A 16,858-nucleotide genomic window follows, 5' to 3' on the forward strand; every position below is an offset into this window, starting at 1 on the left:
CAACAATCCCCAAATCTAGCTATTCTGTCAAAAAAAAGTCTAGATAACCTGATAGTACTTCTTCACAATAAACTGATGTTCAACCAGTGCTTCACATGTTATCTTTTTAATAGCCATTCTATAACACTATTTTAGGCTCAAAATCAAAATCGCTATAATTATCTTACCTAATCTATCTTTCATGTTGATAAAACTCCATTTACCCACTTGTAATACCCTTGCAACTGTCCCATGTCCCCTTAATGTCTCAAAGATGCTTAATAGTGAGTGATTCAGGTATTTCGAAAGAAGTTTCTCCTTGAGCAGAGGCCTGAAGACTTCAACATGTCTCCTGCTGAGGAGCATTTATGCAGCTTTGTGGGATTTTTTGCTTAAAAAACACACATTATTTTCAAAGTAACTTTTAATTAAGTTGATGATAATATGTTAAAATCCACCACTTAAAATTGTGGGAGTCTGAGGAAGCCAAAGCAAAGACAGTGGTGTAAATTCAAATCTCCCAACATGGCCTCTTAAAAAAAATCAGAATAACAAGAAGAACAAATAAAACTATGCAAAACTCTTGTAGTAGAGAAGGTCCAAAGTTTACATGTAAAATTAGAAGACTAAAAAGACCAGTGAACTATATCTCATGCTCATGACAGAAGTGTTCTTTGAGGTCAACAGCAGCCCATTAAAAACTGCGTGAGAGAAAAAGAGAAATGTCAGTGGACCTAAGATTGATCTAAAAATTACTTCCAGAGAAAGGAAATCAACCCTAAGTGTAAAAATGCTAAAAAAGGGTAGTAATTTCATGAAAGGGGCTTAAAAATGTATAAGAGGATATAAGAAAGCAATTGGAAGGGAACAAATTTGGGTGAAAGATAAGGGTTAAAAAGGTGAGAGAGGCATGTCTTGAAAAATTCAGCGTAAATGAGGAAAAGAAGCAAAAGAAATTTAAGATCCTGAAAGACAAAAGGAAATAAAAATGTCAAAGAGCACACATTTTCTTTACTCTCTACAGAAAATCAAGCACCATCTAAAAAGAAGTTACACTTTGTTATACTGACAGAAGAAGGTGTTTTTGAGTAAGAATCTCATAAGGGGCACCTGGCCAGTTTAGTTGGTAGAGCATGAGACTCTTGATCTTGGTATTGTAAATTCGAGCCCTGCATTGTGTGTACAGATTACTTGAAAATAAAACCTTAAAAACAAAAGAGTCCCAAGCAAGGACATAATCTTTGTACAAATTACTGTTAAGAGAAAACAAAAATGCAAATCGAGTTTATCTGATGAACTTTTCCTCAAACAGACGAAGAGCAAAGTAGGAGGAAACTATAACACAGTGCTCCAAGCTGAATTAAATATTCTTAAACCAGTCTTTTGGAATTAAAACAAAAAACAGTTTACATCGAAAATCCAAGAGTCAAGAATAGAAGGAAATGAAATGGGAATTGATTGAATTGGAGGGGGAGGGGAATCATATAAAAAATAAAGACTAAATTATGGAGAACCCAAGGAAGAAAAGATGTGAGTGAACACTTAATAAAGTGTAATGAAAAATAGTAAGAAAACAACCTTGTGAATGAAAAATAAAGAAGAGGTTTTTAAAAGGCCAAAGAAAAGTGACTGAGATGGTATTCAAGCAAAGAAGAACTAACTTACATATAACTGCAGTTTCAGAAGGAGGAAAAATTGACCCACCAGGCAAAATTGAACCACAATGATAAATGCTGTGATATACCCTATTAGACCTATTAGTCTGAAACTATTAGACTTTAAAAATTAGGAAAAAGAGGGATGCCTGGGTGGCTCGGTCAGTTAAGCATCCAACTTCGGATCAGGTCAGGATCTCATGGTTTGTGGGTTCAAGTTGCACGTCAGCCTCTGTGCTGGCAGCTAAGAGCCTGGAGCCTACTTCGGATTCTGTGTCTCCCTGTCTCTTTCTGCCCCTCCCCTGCTCGTGCTCTGTCTCTCTCTCTCAAAAATAAGTAAACATTAAAAAAATTTGTTTAAATTAGAAACAAGCTTCTCAAGGCCACCAGGTTAAAAAAAATAAAAAAAAGTTCCAAGGACAAGATAATGAGACCAACATCAAATTTCTCAGAAAAGCGTAAGTAAAGCGAGGCATCAGTTGACAGCGTTTTCAAACAGCTTAAGGAAAGGAGGTGTGAACCAAGAATTGTAGAAAGGCAAGTTGCCTTTCAGATACTGATGCTAATATGCTAGTGAGCAGCTCATTCTGTACCCAACGGCCCTTCCTGAGAAATCTACTAGAACAGGAGCTTCTCATAACTGAAGATATGACTGAGGAAGCTTCAGCAAAAAAAAAAAAAAAAAGACGGCATACATTTAATATATTCAGTTGTAGATCTAAGTAAGATCAAAACAAAAATGGAGACAGGCGTGGTAGAAGAATGTGTTGTATGCTGTGTAAGTTATTCTTTGACAGATATAAACAATGCAACTAAACTATGGGAGAAGGGACAGCAAAAGGGGAAGGTAGAATAATTTTATTCTTTTATAAAACTTTTTTAATGTTTATTTTTGAGAGAGAGAGAGCACAAGCGGGGGAGGGGCGGGGTGGGGGAATACAGAATCTGAAGCAGGCTCTAGGCTCTGAGCTGTCAGCACAGTGCCGATGTGGGGCTTGAACCCACGAACCATGAGATCAAGACCCAAGCTGAAGTCGGATGCTTCACCAACTGAGGTAGCCAGGCGCCCCGCTAATTTCATTTTTTTTAAAAATATAGAGAATGGAGGAGAGTAAATGGATATCAGAAGTAACTAATAAAATGCTGAGTTAAAAGTTAAAGAAGGAAGAGAGAACTAAGAGTATTAAAAAGTACGTAAGGATAACACTAGAACTTTCTAAATAGAGAAAGAGATTTTAAAAGGTAAAAAACAAAACAAAGAAAAGATGCAATGTATAGAAAAAAACTCAGCAAATGTACATTGTAATTATGAAATACCATGATAAACTTGAGACCACAAATACCAAGTTGATAATAAAAGCTCAAGGATATATAAAGCTTCAAACTCTGTTAATAGAGTGTACCTACTCAAGTGCACATGGCAGTCACAAAAACTGATCATATGTCATGAGGAAAATATCAATCATTAACATGAAGTAGAAATGTTATACATTATCACAGAGCCAACAAATAAAAATTATTGATAACAGAAGTCCAGCTGGAAAATTAAAAGCCTTCCATTCAACAATTCTTGCTTAATAGGTGATGGGGGAATACAAACTGAAATTACAGAAATTTTGAAAAATAATGACATGAAAACACTACATATCAGACTCTATTTGGTATATTTAAAGTACCGATCAGAGGAAGCTTCATAGCCTTAAACACTTTTATGAGCAAAACTTAAAGAATGAAAATAAATAAATTTCCAGCTCAAAATGCAAGGGGGAAAAAAGAAAGAAAAAAAAAAGATAAATAAAGCAAACCAAAGAAAGAAATAAGCAAGGAAGTAGTAGAGATAAAACCAGGAATTGTTAAGGTTCAGAATAGAAAACAGTAGATCTAATTAATAAATAAAATCCCCATTTTGTGGCAAAATAAAACACTAGACAAACACTAACTTAAGGAAAAAGAAAGTTAAAAAATACTAAATGAGAAATTGAATGGAAACAAACTGAAGCAGAAAGCAATTAAAAATCATAGGGGACTGCTTTATAGATGTCTATACATGTAAAAATTTAAAACCTTGATAAAATGGATAATTTCCTAAGGAAATTGTATTTGTGTCCTATGGCTGCCATAACAGAGTCCCACAAACTTGGTGGTTTAAAACAAATTCTCATTGTGTTCTTGGCTCACTTTCATTGCCACAAAAATGTAAAGGCTACCACGGTTCAGTTGTTTATTTTTCCTTTTGTATGTGTCTCCGTAAGGTCTTAAGGACACATCTTCTTAATTCATCATTTTGTACTTACAAACCAATATTGATGTCTTTGCTTCTCAAATGCGGTGCATTTCTGCTTCTGAATTCCCCTTCTTGCTTAATAATGCCCATTGATCAACGAAATTATCTTAATGTGCTAGTCTCAAATATATTCTGCTAATAATTGATGGGGACTGATAGACTAGAGATGGTGTTATGTGTTAGATTTCATTGCATTACAATAAATTGATTGGAAATGTTTAAGAAATTGTATGAAAATATATGCTGAAGTTTAAGGCACAATTGGATAGTTTATTTATTTTTTAACATGTATTTATTATGGAGAGACAGAGACAGAGCATGAGCATGGGAGGGGCAGAGAGAAGGGGAGACACAGAATCCAAAGCAGACTCCAGTCTCATCAGCATGGAGCCCGATGCGGGGCTGGAACTCACACTGCAAGATGATGACCTGAGCCGAAGTCGGATGCTTAACCGACTGAGCCACCCAGGCACCCCCACAAGTGGACAGTTTAAAGTCCTCATTGTTATAAGAATAATGAGAGTTGGGGTAGTTTTTGGTTACAGAGTCAGATTGTCATTATCTGACAACCTCATCGCAGGTAAAATCACTGTTATTAGCTCAGAGTATGTTCTTTCAGACATTAAGTGTACATATACATAACACATAAACATACACACAATATATGCACGCACCTTCATTTCTAAAAATGGGGGAAAATACTGTTTGTACTTAGTACTTTGTTTTTATTTTTTAACCCCCAAAATCTCTTATAATTTTAACTTTCACTTGGTATTTTAGGGACTTGTAACAAGCAAATGAATAATTAAATTAAAACTTTGAATTCCTGAATATTACTGCATTCTATGATACTATTGAGTTTGTATCATACATCTCTTGGACATTTATTTTAGTTTATTATTTTTTTAATGTTTATTTATTTTGAGAGAGAGAGAGATGGAGGGGCACAGCACGAGTTGGGAAGGGACAGAGAGAGAGGAGAGAGAGAGAATCCCAGGCAGACTCCATGCTGTCAGCACAGAACCCGACGTGGGGCTTGAACTCTTGACGCCATGAGATCATGACCTGAGCCATGATCAAGAGTCGGATGCTTAACTGACTGAGCCAGCCAGGTGCCCTTATTTCAGTTTATTTATTTATTTTTTCAGTTTATTTTTTTATTTTTTATTTTTTTTAAATGCTTCAGTTTTATAAATAAAAAACCTTTTGTGAAAAAATTATTCTCTTAGGATTAGTTCTAAAAATAAATGTTCTTTTATAATATTGCCAGTATTATAATTGAAAACAAGTTGCTAAATTACTGTGATGTCAAAAGCACAAAAATGATACATTTGCTGAATAAACCCAAGAGCTTATGAAAATATCAGTGAAATACACACGACTCTAGTAATCTGAGAATAAGAAAAAATACTCATTATTATGAAGGATAATACCACATACTTCCATAGTACTGAAAAGGAAGAAATTGTTCAAGAAAGAGACAGAAGTAAGAGATGGAAAGTAAAGACTAAAAAAATACAATAAAAATAAATAAAAGTACATTAAAAGACTCTAATTCAAAAAGATAGACTGCAGATGAGCAAAAGGATAGAAATAATCGCCTCACCTGGAGGTATGGTGGCAGACGAGGAAAGAATTGAGAGACTCCTTAGCTAACATAAAAGGATATTCCAGAAGAACTACAATAACAGGGGAAGATAAACACATTAGGAAGTCATGTAGAAGATAACTCAGTTGGAGATTGTTGTCTAAAACCACAGGATGAGGCCGGAAGCAGGCTATCTAGTAGATCATAGCTAATGTCAAAGCACTGAGACTGAAACAAGGTTTCTCTAGAAACAAGGTTTCTTCCTGCGATCATTCTCCTGACCAACTACCTGAATTCAGGATATAACCCCCACAGACCAAGGCAATATAAAAATACGGTTCTAATGTTCACCGATTGTGGCGCTGATATTTGCTGATGGTGTTCGCTGCTAAGTTAACATTTTCCTACAGTACTACACCAAGATGATACGTAAGTTTAAGAGTTTTGGACTGCTCCTTAAGGTGTACTATGGATGCGAACCTTCATGCCTAATGGCACTTGACAACACTATCATGCCTTTGTATCTGAACAAGGGGCCAGAACGATTTCTTTTTCTTTTCTATTTTTTTAATGTTTATTTATTTTTTGAGAGACCAAGAGAGACAGAGCATGAGCGTGAGCGGAGGAGGGGCAGAGAGAGAGGGAGACACAGAATCCGAAGCAGGCTCCAGGCCCTTAGCTGTCAGCAGAGTCCGATGTGGGGCACAAACCCACCAACCAAGAGATCATGACCTGAGCCGAAGTTGGACGCGCAACCGACTGAGTCACCGAGGCGCCCCCAGAACTTTCTAATAAAAGAGTTGCAATTAGTTTCATTATTATCAGCACAGATTCTTACTAGAAGTTTAATGTGGTGACAAAATGAAAAATCTCTATGAAGTATGAATGTACAAATATTCGTGTTTATTGACCCCATCTGTAACTATTGCTTCAGTTTGACCTTCTTCAGGTGGGAGGAGACGGATAATGCATTTGATCTTGACCTACCAAGGTAATATCACAGAGGACGTATATAAAACTTTGTCCAAAATGAATACCAAGCCCCCAAAATCTGAACAGTCAATAGTCCCTTCAAATAAGGATCTGGGAATGGAAGACACTTGATTTTCTCTTTTGAAGTCCTTCAGAGTTAAGCACGTGAGCCACTGGAGGGCAGCAGAGACAGAATTTTAACACCAAGGTCATTTACCATTCGTTGACCAATTGCTGGATTTCTTCATTTAACACCTAAGGAGTGCCTACTATGTGCAAGGCATTCACTGTTTATTATGGCCAAAGTCATATGTAAACTGTTCCATTAATTACTTCTATATTGAAAGAACATTTGCCACGCATTTCTGTAGGGATCTGGATCCCTATTGTGTCTAGTGTAGACAAATCTACATATGTGTGCATAGTACATTGAGAAGTCATAAAATTATAGAATTTTAAAGATAGCGAGAAACTTACAGACCACCCATACTTACTAATTTCTGTTTGAATGATGTCACTATCTTTTCTGTTCATTCCTGTGTGTAATAAGCATGTTTATTGGTTTTCTTTTTGACTTGCTCATTGTCAAAGTGTGGGAAAATATAGAAGAGTGAAAAATGAAAATAAAATTCAACCATAGATAACTGTTGTGTTTTGATCTAATCCCTCCCAGTCAAATATACATAGATGGAGGTTTATTCACTTTCCAGATTTGATCTTGGAATCTATAGATATAGCTTAAAATTATGCTGTAACACTGAAGTGCCATATCCATATCAATAAATATTTAAAGAAAAATACCAATGACATAAAACATTTTAAGAAGTTCAGTACTTTTTATGTGTTACACTGTGCAGACCACAACAATTTATTTGGACAGAGTTCTTTTTATTTTTCTAGATTAGTTCATTTTAGTTTCCACCCTGCTTTCAAAAGAAAAGAAAAAAGCTTTAAGTTGAGTTTGGAGATGCCTTGTATTTTGATCCATCATAAAACAGAGCAAGAAGAAGTCACGGAATATTCTCAGTGGGAAAGATTAGGGCATTTATTGATTTCAGGATGAAACATTTTAATGATAAATTAGAACTAAAATGTGTGAGTGAGGGGAAAAGGGAATATGTTCAAGTGTGTGCATTTACCATCGGATATCTCAATTCATGTAGTCAAGTAGTGAGGCTGGGGATAATTTCCCTTATCTCCCACGGCTGCCACCGTCAAATGGTCTTACCAAAATCAAGGGGAAGAATACACGGTTTAATTTTCCACTTACTTAGCAAATCATCACTAAGATGTGCCAAGGCTCTATTTCACATCAGGAGATTTCCAGAGCAAATGAGGGGATATTTCCTGTCCTTGAGGGATATATAGTCTAGTAGGAAGCAGGCAAGTAAATCACTTGCTGTGTTAGGGGCTACAGAGTATAAGGCCTGGGGTGTTATGTGGTGCATAAGAGGTTCACCTGCAGGGGGCGTCTGTGTGGCTCATTTGGTTAAGCATCGGACTTTAGCTCAGATCATGATCTCCTGGTTCCTGGGTTTGTGCCCGCGTTGGACTCTGTGCTGGCAGCTCAGAGCCTGGAGCCTGCTTTGGATTCTGTGTCTCCCTCTCTCTGTGCCTCTTCCCCACTCGCACTGTCTCTCTCTCTCTCTCCCTCTGTCTCTCAAAAATAAAATAAACATAAAAAAAAAAAAAGGTTCGCCTGTGGGTATAGCTCGGGAGTAGAACATTTGCTGCCTAAGAGGCTCACCTAACCATGTTTTATTCCTTGGAGAAGTTTTAGCCAAGGAGATGTTTAGGTTAGAAACTGAAGGTCAGAGGAAAAGGGTGAGACAAGGAGAGGAGGAAAAGCATTTGGCCAGGAGAAACAGAATGCAAAGGCCTGACTTACTCTGTGAATGGTTAGTAATTCATTATGATCAGGGAGCTAGGTGGAACAGCAAGGCAGAAGAGGTAAGCAAGAGTCAAACCATAAAGGTCTTTGTAAACCATATTGGGGAGTTTGAGCTTAACCATGTAACTAAATTTTAACTTTACAAAGTTAATTCTGGCTTGTATGTGGAAAATGGATTCAAATAGAATATACTGGAGGAAGGAGGTCCAGTTGCATCTACAACCTGATGAGTAAATTTTGTTATAAATTCTAAGAAAATGGTTGATTCTTTCCAGAAACTGATACAGACTCTAGACATAACAGGCGTTCAATGTATATTGAATACTGATTAAAAGGATGAACCTATACTTGGCCTATTGTTATTCCATCTATGACCATTTCAATATCACTATCTTTTTTTTTAATTTTTTTAACATTTATTTATTTTTGAGACAGAGAAAGACAGAGCATGAAGGGGGGAGGGTCAGAGAGAGGGAGACACAGAATCTGAAACAGGCTCCAGGCTCTGAGCTATCAGCACAGAGCCTGACGCGGGGCTCGAACTCATGGGCTGCGAGATCATGACCTGAGCTGAAGTAGGCCGCTCAACCGACTGAGCCACCCAGGCGCCCCAATATCACTATCTTAATACCACTTATTTATACTTCTTTTTTTTTAATTTTTTTTTAACCTTTATTTATTTTTGAGACAGAGAGAGACAGAGCATGAATGGGGGAGGGGCAGAGAGAGAGGGAGACACAGAATTGGAAGCAGGCTCCAGGCTCTGAGCCATCAGCCCAGAGCCCGACGCAGGGCTCGAACCCACGGACCGCGAGATCGTGACCTGAGCTGAAGTCGGACGCTTAATCGACTGAGCCACCCAGGCGCCCCTTATTTATACTTCTAAACCAGTATCACCCACTTGGAGTTGCACACACAGAAGATGTCAGCTGATTCATCCTCTCTGACCCCTGTCAAAAATTGGAAAAGTCTGATTTTCATCTGAGTGTATGTTTTACATAGTTTTACATGCATCTGAGTGTATGTGTTGCATAGAGGAAGACTCTGTTTACTTTGTTGGATTTCTTTTACCGGTCTTATTGCTTCAGTCTATCAACTTCCCTCGGAGAATTTATTTTGGCAGTCTAGTCATTTGTTGAATGTTTATCCATAAAATGGATGAGGCTACTTGAAAATTCGCCCCATTTTATGGTTCAGATTATAAAAGTAGATCTGCATATTTTAAAGGAAAACTGTTGCACAGATTGTGTACATAGCACATAAAATATTGTTTCCTCGGGCACCGTGTCGCCTTAGGGTCAGAGGGAGAATCAGAAGGGAAATGTCTGATTATAAGAAAATATTCATGTAGTTCTGTGTTTCTTGAGTCACAAACTTTCTCTGTCTGCTGTTTGTTAAGAAACAAGCTGGGGGAATGGAAATTCAATTTATTTTCTTCAAGAGACTTTCAGGGAGTAATTTCAAAACTGTAGTGTCCGGGAATAAAATGTTTTAAGCGTGGCAAAGTAATACAGGAGTAGATGGTACCAAAGGACTTTGTTTTTTTTAATATGAAAGAAAATTACATGCAGACAAAAGACAGTGGCAAGTCAAGGAAACATTTGAGTCATCTACAGCTATCCCTATCTTCATTTGATCATTTGATATCTGTGGTGTTCACTTGGAACGGCTTAAATATATTTCAAGTTTGTCTTTTGAACTGCAAGTTAATTGTCATTTGTGGTCAGAAAAATGGAAAGCAAGTTTAGTAAGTAGCATTCCTTCAATAATTTTTAAAGATGCAAAAAATAATTTTCACATATAGTCATCAAAAGCACGTATTTCCAAGACCCAGATGGCTTGAATGAAAATATTAACATTTTCTAAGCCAAAAGTAAAAAACATATAGAGATAGTTTTATAGATATTCATTCAAAGATATTCCATCATTTTAACCACACAAAAGTAGATTTGAAAGAGCCTTAAAACAGTAGCAACTCCCCCCACCCCGCTGGGATAAGTGGATGTTATTCTTCCTACTTAACATATGCAGAAAATGGCGTTTAATGAGATAATACCACGTGGATCGATGAACGTAGGGGATTCTGAGTTTCACATGGATAAATTAATGAAGGTGAATAGTATGGGGTAGCGCGCAACATCAGAGGTTAATTCTTTATGGGTGAATGGTGGGAGGGAAGTGGATGATTCGGGAAGTAGAAGGATTGTTGAAGGTGATAACTTTATTTTGGACGTGTTGAGTTTGAGATGCCCATGGAAAACCAGATGGCCGATCCAAGTTGTAAATGATTAAAGTCAAGAGGTCGGGAAGAGGTCTGGGCTGGGAGTGGAGGACTGCGAGAGACTGGATGAAGTCACTCAAGGGGAATGGGTAGGGCATGAAAATATGAGGCCAGAAAAAGGAATATGCATAAGGAAAGCTTTTGAGTGATGGAAGGAAATGACAGAAGCTAGAAGACTAAAAAAAAAGAAAGCAGATGATCACAGGATGAGCAGTTTCCATTACCTGCTGCCATTAATGGCAAATATTTACCAAATAAACGTGGGCATGATAGTCTTTACAAAAACGGTGTTCTTTTCTCCACAGCCTTGCAATGAACATTTGGAAGTGGCAGTTTTCTAGCTAATTTCGTATTTAGCATGAAACCAGGATGAATGAAAAAGAAAACAAGGTACGCAGGTATAAAACATAGAATAAGTTTCAGTTTATGACCCAGGTAGCTGGTTTTGGGGAAAAGCCAAAGCTAATAGGAAAGCCAAATGGCAGTGTTGGAGTTCTGCCATGGAAATGACAATTCTGGTCGGAATGGTGTATACGAGGGCTCAGATGGCCTCTGACTAGCAGCTCTGACTTTACCGTGTCCAGAGTTCACATTAAAATACTGACAGAGCCAGAGGATAATGGCAGTCCGAAACAACAAACAGTGAAAACCAGCATTAACAGACTGTTGTTAGAATCTGGAAGAAATTTTCAGTAATTCCTGGGGCAACGAAGATGGCTTTATTAAAACAATGATTTGCGTTCTACACATTCTTCCCTTCAACAAAGCTGTTCCTGTCCCACAATAGACTGTGAGACCATTGGGAGTTACTAGAATTCTGAAGTTCTTCATTAGTAGGAAGGACTTGTTTACTAAGATTTGTTTGTATTACATGAGCTAATGCAGACTAGTTGTTTATCAGAGTGCTTGGTACAAGGTCATTAATAAATCGCCAGTAGTTCTTACATGGATCCTTTCCCAAGTTGCCAAAAATTATTGATTAAAAACAGAAAAGAATGAGCATTCAAAATAACATATCAACAGTATAGGCTGACAGCCTGTTGCCAGAATCTGGGAGGAATTGTCACTAGTCACTATCCTAAATGAAACTCCATTTATAAAATAAGTGGGTTTTTTCCTCATTCTTCACCTCGTGAACCAAAGCTACTTATTTATTTATTTATTTATTTATTTATTTATTTATTTATTTTAACGTTTATTCATTTTTGAGACAGAGAGAGACAGAGCATGAATGGGGGAAGGTCAGAGGGAGAGGGAGACACAGAATCTGAAACAGGCTCCAGGCTCTGAGCTGTCAGCACAGAGCCCGACGCGGGGCTCGAACTCATGGACAGCGAGATCATGACCTGAGCCGAAGTCGGACGCCCAACCGACTGAGCCACCCAGGTGCCCCCCAAAGCTATTTATTATCATCATCACCAACATATGTAACTTATTCTATGCTGAATTGTGTGAAGTCTATGACTCATTTGGGCTCCAGACATCCTCACCCATTAGCCATCTTCAGGGCATCTGGAATCTATGGAATTATGTGCAAATTATGAATTTTTCTGAGGAGAGGATCCATAGCCTTCGGAAGGTTCTCAAAGCGTTAAGAAGCTCAAAGCCACTGCCCCCATAGACTAGGAAACGGTGTCAGGTCGAACCTTCTCGTTTTACAGAGAGCCCAGATGGGGTGTCACCCCAACCTGTCTTGTTCACTTGCATTGGTCCCCGAAAGCCTCTATGCCTTCACCCATGAGCTCTCAGCTTGGTGAAAATAATCCTAATTTGCAAGAGAGAAATACACATATTACTGATTTTATTTTCACTAACATCCGCTAAGTATCTTATTCCTATTTTTGAAAGATGGCCTTATCAAATTCTTTCTCATTTTCTGGTATTTCTTGCCATTTTTGTATCTGTCACTGCCTCTAAAATCCAGAACCTTAAGTCTGAAAGGTTCGGTTATCACACCACAATGCTGTTTTATTTGGTCATTCACATATTTTCTCAGAATTTGGAAGTCTGACATTCAGATGTTTCCTAAAAAATCCATCAGTTCCTGAAACTGAAGCCATTGCTTTAACGTGTGCCTGCGAAGTACACAAAAGAAACCAAATGTTCTCTCTCCACCCTATAATAAGACCTTCATTATCCAAAGAATAGAAAGCACTAAACAAAATTCAGGAATTGATTCGTCATTTATGTAAAAATGGATAAACACTTGCAGAGTAGAAGGAGCATAGAAATTGTTAAGCCTACTAAGTTTAAGCATAGAAAATAAAAAAATACAAAGTAGTTAGCAGAAGCTGAATTATGAAATTGTAACATTAGAACTCTTCTGTGAAAACGGCCCCAGATCATTATTCATGAGCCTGGTTGTTCCAATCGTCACATTTAATAGGTACTTTTCAGGCACTGATTTTTAATAATGGCTACAAGACTTACGTTTTTATTCCAAGGTTCTTGGCATTTGCTTTTTTCCTTCCAAATGAACTTACCTGATAGCGTTTGGTCGGAAAACTTGTCAGGCCTCGAAAGGGATGGTGGCAAACTTTAGTAAGGTGCTAGCTGTACATGTTCAAGTTCAGGAAATGCACTTAGAGCTGTAGAAGCTTGTCACTCCAGATAAGAAAATTAGGAAGGTTCACTAGTGTGGTGGTAAGCCAGTTACATCACAAACAGAATCTCGTGTGTTCCTCCCACTTCTCAAAAGAGGCAGAGTGAAATCTGATACTTCTTATGATGTACTTAAAAGCATAAATATGGGTTACTGGTTTACTCTTACATTCTTGGTTAGGGCTGATAATTTGCACTTGAAAAAAAAAATGAACAGATATAAAAACTGGATATTCCTTTTTTTAAATATAATTTATTGTCAGATTGGTTTCCATACAACACCCAGTGCTCATCCCAACAAGTGCCCTCCTCAATGCCCAGCACCCACTTTCCCCTGTCCCCCAGCCCCCATTAACCCTATTTGTTCTCAGTATTTAAGAGCTTCAAAAAACTGAGTATTCTTAAATATCACCTGAAGAAAACCTGTCTGTAATGCTGACAGAATTATATAACGGAGAAACAAACATAGGCTAAATGAAAGAAGCCAAGCACAAAAGACCACATCCTGTGTGATCCTAGTTATAGGAAATGTTCAGAATAGGTAAGGACGGAAGGTCGATTAGTGATTCCCAGGGCTCACAGAGTAAGGGAGACGACGGGAATGGCAAGTGACTGCCACTCAGTAGGGAGTTTCTTCTAGAAGTAATGAAAATATTCTAAAATTAGATCATAATGATGGCTGCACAGCTCTGTAAATGGACTAAAACCATTGAATTTTGCACTTTAATTGGGTGAGCTTTATGTAAGTAAATTATATTTCAGTAAAACTGACAAACATATATATTATCAATGTTTTGGGAGGCATTCTGGAGCATTAGACACTTTTACCTTAAAAAGACAGAGCAGAGGCCCCGCCTTTCCATTCCAGCTGCTGCTTCTTTCCCCACTGCCACCAATCCCAGATCTGTTCTTTAGTGCAGACAAAAAAGCAGGTATCAATAGGTCAGGAGAAGAATGACATTCAAACAGACTTCCAGCAACAAAGGCTTTGGAGGATTGTAGAAAGGTTTGGAACATGACAGCGTTGAACTGAACTGCAAAATAAAATTGGCTATCTCCTTACTGATGTGGGCAACAAAGGCAAAAGAAAAAAATTAAGTCTCCTGATGATTTACAGCCCATTGAGGAGTCCTTGAGACTGGCAGAGTGACATTCCTGTAGGAGGTCAGCTGCCTCCATGATGACACTTTGCTGAGGGCAAAAGGCAACCTTAGCTTAACATTATCCTGACTTCCAGGTTCCTCTAAGTCTACTTTAACATGTAAAAATTCCTTTGGAAACTTCCCCAAAATGTATGTTGGCAATCATCCTCCAAGCATACGCTGATATACATCTGACAGGTCTCATGACTGAGCATTTACTAAACAGAAATAAATGACCTCTTCCTAACAATAACAGCTAGCCCTGTCAGGGTCCTGGAAACCTTGCTCCCAAGATTCCTTGGAGAATTACACTATCCCCAGCCTCCGCCCAACTTGAAAGTGCATAAGCAGTCACCCATCACAACCCCAGTGCAGCTGTTTCTGCCCACGGGTTCTTTGCCTGTGCTTTAATAAAACCACTTTTTGCACCGAAGATATCTCAAGAATTCTTTCCTGGCCGTCAGCTCCGAACCCCAGCATTCCCACATCACTTACTACCAAAGGCAGAAACTGGAAAATCCTCTGCACTGAGTTGGCTGTCTGGTTTAACTTGCACAGAACAAAATTTTGTATCAAAGTCTGGTTCTCATCAAGCTGCCTCAGAACATGGCCTTGTCATTGCTCCAGATACCAGCCCTCGTGTCTGTAATTTTAAAGGAGAAGGCTAGAGCTGGGACTTTGGCAACGGCGCTGGGTTTTATGTGGATGCTATTGAAGATCCTTGGAAAATTACCTATAGAAAGTATTCTTAGGTAACTGAGGAGCTACCCAACTCATAAATGCCCATATTCCAGTGGACCCACAAAGGATGTCAATTTCTGGCCACTCTGTGGGAGCACATGAATCTCTAATCTGTACTTTGAAGAATCCTGGAAAGTACAAATCTGTGTCAGCATTTGCTCCAATTTGCAACCCAGTGCTCTGTCTTTGACACACACACACACACACACACAAAAGCCTTTAGTGGATATTTGGGAAGAGATCAAAGTAAGTGGAAGGCTTATAATGCCTCTCATCTTTTGAAGTCCTATCCAGGTTCTCAGCTAGACGTGCTAATTGACCAAGGAAAAGATGACCAGTTCCTTTCAGATGGACAGTTACTACCTGGTAACTTCATAGCTGTTTGTACAAAGTCCCTGTTGTTTTCAGATTACAAGAGGGTTATTATTATAGCTACTACTTCATTGCAACCTTTATTACTGATCATATCAGACATCATCCTGAATGCTTGAATGCATGAATAACTACAGATAAGAGAGTTTCTTCAGGCCTATAGAATTGTAATGAACAGAATTGCAGGGGAAAAGGATTTGAAAACTCTGGATTTCATAGTGCTAAAAATGCATCATTCCATAGTTGAATCACTTTGAGAATAAATATAAAAAGCCTGAAAAGAAAAGTACTTTTGGTTTTCTTATTCTGTGACATAAAACAGGTTTTGTTGTCATTTCTCAGAGATCATGAAGTTTTTCTAATGTATCCATGTAATAATATTGAAACTACAGTTGAAAACTTGCTTCAAAAGAGTGCTTTGGTACTAAATTTTTTCCCCGCTGTTTCACAAAATCATATGTATTTAATGAATTCCCTGCTCTAATAGTTAACTACCCATACTCTAATCTTTTGCTGTATCCAGTATGGTTCACAGATTAGCATCATTAGTATCTCCCGAGAGGTTACTAGAAATGCAGAATCTCTACTCCAGTCCGGCTGAATCAGGCCTGCCTTTTAACAGAATCATAGGAGCAAGAAGGTGATTCATATGCACACGAAAGTGCTCTAAAGTAGGGCTTCCCACAGAAGATCTCCAGAGCAACTGCCTCAGCTGGGGTTTTGTTACAAATGGAAATTCTCAGGCCCCATCTAAACCTAGCAGACACGCTAACAATCTGTGTCTTATCAAAATCTTGGTGGTTCTGATCATGATAAATTTGCTGCACACAATAAAATCGTTCTGTTGCAAAATAGAGTCACCCAGGGAACTTTAAAAATTCTTGATGTCTAAGTTGCAACTCATGCAAGTTAAATCAGAGTCTTCATGCCTGGGAATCAGGTGTTAGCATTTTTAAGAATTCCTCCGGCATTCAAATTTGAAAATCTGCATTCTAAAGGAGAAAAATAATATAAATTGATTTTTTTTTGATTGATCAAACTAGCTGTAGTTCTCAGAATAAGTATGACTTATTTGACGAAATTATGTTCTAGCAGAAAATAATTGACTGGCCTTTTGGTTCATCTGTTGCAGGAGAGTTTTTTAAAATTCTTCATTCACCTTGAACTCTGTGTTTTTCTTCACTTAATCTGTTATAAATCCTCTGGTGACATTTGTGCTACAAATGTGGAAAATGAGTGAAATCCAAGCCCTAAATGTAATACGCCTAGGGCTTTAGAAAAGGATACAAGAGAACAAAAGAGGGAAATACCTCTTTAAAGAAGGGGTAGCGCATAAAGAGGTAATTATGTGT

General features: G+C 38.0%; 1 pseudogene; it reads left to right on the plus strand.

Moving 5' to 3' along the window:
• The first annotated feature begins 14,205 nt into the window (after positions 1-14,205).
• On the plus strand, positions 14,206-15,633 carry LOC125150943 (S-formylglutathione hydrolase-like; annotated as a pseudogene).
• Positions 15,634-16,858: the final 1,225 nt, after the last annotated feature.

Source organism: Prionailurus viverrinus, chromosome D4, assembly GCF_022837055.1.
Source record: "Prionailurus viverrinus isolate Anna chromosome D4, UM_Priviv_1.0, whole genome shotgun sequence".
In the NCBI taxonomy this organism is placed as follows: Eukaryota; Metazoa; Chordata; class Mammalia; order Carnivora; family Felidae; genus Prionailurus; species Prionailurus viverrinus.